This window comes from Periplaneta americana, chromosome 15 (assembly GCF_040183065.1).
Source record: "Periplaneta americana isolate PAMFEO1 chromosome 15, P.americana_PAMFEO1_priV1, whole genome shotgun sequence".
Classification (NCBI taxonomy): Eukaryota; Metazoa; Arthropoda; class Insecta; order Blattodea; family Blattidae; genus Periplaneta; species Periplaneta americana.
In genome coordinates this window covers 1,452,501-1,456,674 of record NC_091131.1, presented here as the reverse complement: position 1 = coordinate 1,456,674, position 4,174 = coordinate 1,452,501, and positions in this window count along the sequence as shown.

The following is a 4,174-nucleotide window of genomic DNA, read 5'->3' as shown; positions in this document are numbered from 1 at the left end:
TATAGTGAACAAGTATCTTAGCAACAACATACAGTGGACAGGTATCCTAGCAACGAAATATAGTGAACAGGTATCGTAGCAATTACATACAGTTAACATAGATTGTGTTAACGCCACATAACAAGACTGACTCTAAGGTTCAATTGTAATTAATAATGCACATAAAATGAACTTAGCAGCGATTTCCTTATGTCAGTTTTAGTATTATCACCAGGGAAAGGATTTATATGTAAATACATATTTACTTATAAAGCTAATATAATTTATATTTTGCATTATCTTTATGTTTCACAATGTGTAGGGTTGAAAAATCCTACTTTTATTTTCCATATTTTTCCATATTTTAGAGTTTAGTACATATTTTCGTTAATTTCCATATATTTTCCATATTTCATATAAAACAGTCCATATTATATTAGGTTTAACAATAAAACAAAACAAAATTCCATTAACTTTTAAAAATACATTTCAACAATAGAGATTTAAACACATGTTCAGTAATCCCTTTAACATCAGAGTTATTTGAAAATTAGCAGTCCTAGCAACAATGGGAAAGTAAGTTACAAAACTGTATTAATTTAATTTTTAATTTTTAACAGACTTCAGTTGTGCAGCTCAACAGTTAAATGCCAGTCAGAGTACACATAGGTTCAGTTTTGTAAATCATACTATAAAGACGGTAAATATGCCAAAAGTACGTCATTCAGTCAATTTAAAATCAAAACTAACAAGTTACATTTCAGAATTTAAAGAAGATGGTTTATCAACTGACAATAAAATATTATTTTGTAATTTGTGTCAGTGTGCAGTATCATCTACACAAAAGTTCCTGGTGCAACAACACATTACAACTAGTAAACATCAGGCCAACAAACAACTAAATTCCAAGCAGAGACAATTGTTTTTAACACAACCAACAACATCGAATGTAAGATCTGAGTTTAACATCGACCTGTGCCGTTCTCTCATCTCTGCTGATATTCCTCTCTACAAACTAAAGAATAAGGTCTTCAGGGAATTCCTTGAAAAATATACTCAACATACAATCCCGGATGAGTCAACACTTAGGAAGACGTATGCTCCATCCATCTACGATGAGACAATACAGAAGATAAGAGATGAAATTAAAGATAGTTCAATTTGGGTTTCCATTGATGAGACTCCCGACAAAGAAGGTAGACTTGTTGGTAATGTAGTTATCGGTTTGTTAAGTGAACAATATTCTGAACGAATTCTTTTACATTGTGATGTTCTAGAAAAGTGCAATAACAAAACTATAGTTAAACTGTTCAACGAAGCTATGGGTATCCTGTGGCCAAAGGGTATTATGTACGATAATGTGTTATTCTTTATTAGCGATGCTGCCCCTTATATGGTCAAAGCTGGACAAGCATTATCTGTTGTATATCCTAAATTGACTCATTTTACTTGTGTGGCGCATGCATTTCATCGTGTGGCAGAAGTGGTCAGAGACAATTTCCCTAAAGTAGATTTGTTGATTTCATCAGTGAAAAAAGTATTTCTCAAAGCTCCCAGTAGAGTTAACGTGTTGAAAGAAATGTACCCTGAAATTCCATTGCCACCAAAGCCAATTTTAACTAGATGGGGTACATGGCTAGAAGCAGTTGAATATTATGCCGAACATATAGACTCTATTAACAATGTTCTCCTTGCATTGGACTCTGAAGATGCAGTCTCAATTGATACTGCGAAAACAGTTACCTGTGACATAAGTGTGAAGAATGACTTAGCTCACATTCAGCATACATTTTCATGCATCATAAAAACGCTCAAAAGTCTCCAAAATAGGCACCTTTCACTATCTGAAAGTTTTGAAATTATAAATAGTACTGTGGAACAACTGAATCGTGGTAGAGGTAAAGTTGCAGATGCAGTAAGAGCTAAGGTGGACACTGTACTTTCAAAAAACCCTGGATATGAAGAACTACAAAAGGTTGTTGCTGTGATGAGTGGTGAATCAACAGTGAAGATTAACTTGGACTTATCCCCAGCAGACATTGTGAAATTGAATTATGTACCAGTTACTTCTTGTGACGTCGAACGCTCTTTTAGTCAGTATAAATCTATCCTCAGAGACAATAGAAGAAGATTCACTTTTCAGCACTTGAAAGAAATGTTTGTAACCTATTGTTATGGTAACAGACAATAAAAATTGTGTTTTGTTGAAACTACATTGGAAGATAAGGTACGTCCATTATATTTTTTGTTTAGTTTGATTAAAATGTACCAATATTTAACGTACATAGTCATTTTTTTATAATTTTAAGTCCATATTTAATTCCATATTTTGGTAAAAATAACTACATATATATTTACATATTTCATATATTTTTAGTCCATATTGTTGCTGAATTATGTTTGCAGCACGATGGTCCACGTTTGGCTTGATTAGTTGTAACCCCACCTCCTGTAGATAAAAGCGCTATAAGCAGTAACATGAGCTGCTGCCAGGAAGTATTTTTAGTGGGTTATTTTACGACGCTTTGTCAACATATTAGGTTATTTAGCGTCTGAATAAGATGAAGATGATAATGCCGGTGAAATGAGTCCGGAGTCCAGTACCGAAAGTTACCCAGCATTTGCTCGTATTGGGTTGAGGGAAAACTCGGGAAAAAACCTCAACCAGGTAACTTGCCGCGACCGAATCGAACCCGGGCCACCTGGTTTCGCGGCCACGTGCTGACCGTTACTCCACAGATGTGGACGCCAGGAAGTCAAAAGGAGCGTCTGTATTGATAAAGCAGAAACGTTTTGAAAAATGTCCTGCAAGGTAATATCTTGTGTACTTCGGTACATCAAAGCCTAGATCATATATACCCAGATAGGTCGGTCTTATAGGCTTTCAGGTTAACAACTTTTGTCAGGTTTACTACGCTGCCATCTAGTTGTTACATAATTCCCATTTGAATTGCATTAGCGACTGCCATCTCGTGTTCGTTTACGGCGGACGGGTGGCGATCCTGGCGGTTGTTCTCTTCAAAGTGCTGCCGATTTTAACATAGCGATGAGTTATCTGTATATAAATATACGAGTATGTGTTTCATGTTGTGGGTAATAATTATTAAAATTTATGAAGTAGGAATATTTTAGAAATTAATTTCACACTTCTCAAAGGAAATTGATATGTTTAATGCATAAACCTTTTTTTTTTGTAAGGTAGATACATTGAAGTACAGTATTTGTAGTTTCGGAAGATAAGGCCCAATACTTTATATTTATTTATTATTATTTATTTATTATTTATTTATTATTTTGCTAATAATTGTAACATAAAATATAATATATACAGAAAAACTTTAACTCGCCCTGAAGAGTAGAACTCGTACTCAGGGCCGGCATAGGAAACATTGTTAGTCATAGGCTATGTTTGGAGAAATTCATGTCTTTCGTGAATAGTACATCGAAATCTCTGAATTCTCAGCTCAGTACGCTCTATGCAGTTCTGACATGAGAATTCTTTTGAGCTTCTGGAGAATGTAACTGCTTTATATTAAATGGCACTTTCAGAAGAAAGGGCGAGAACCTGGGCCTCACAGATCACACGTGTACGGACTGAAGAAAAATGTCCGCTTTCCGCTGAATTTGTAGACTGCGACATGAGGTAAACAAGCCGCCACTGCTCGAATTGGATGTATGCTGTGGCGAAAAAAAGACAATCCGTCGCCGCATGGCGATCACGTTTGATATTCCGTCAGTTCTTTTTGTTATTGTCACAAATTTGATCTGTTTACAAACCGCACGCACTTTAAATATTCATGGCATCAGACCAACGTCCCGGCCGACGGGTAATGATATGGCTTCCCCCGGGAGGGTCGTGGGTTCGACCTCACCGACGTTAACTCTAATAATTTTACGCATGACGTACATCCGTGATGCTCAGAATAGTCACTGCTGAGATGAGCAGTGAAGCCAAGACCTGAGGATGGTCGACAGCCCAGTTGCTCATGTCACCGCTTACAGTATTTGAAGTTGTCCACTTGTTCCACTGCTTCATTTAGAATTCGCAACTTTGCCTTCTTTACTTTTCTTCCGACAGCCATGGTCTTCGTCTTGTTTGCATTTGTCTTCATCCCATGCTGCTCACAGCTGTCACTCAGCTCCAGTAGCATACCCCTTAGTTTCATCTCCTCTTCTGCTAACAACGCCATATCAT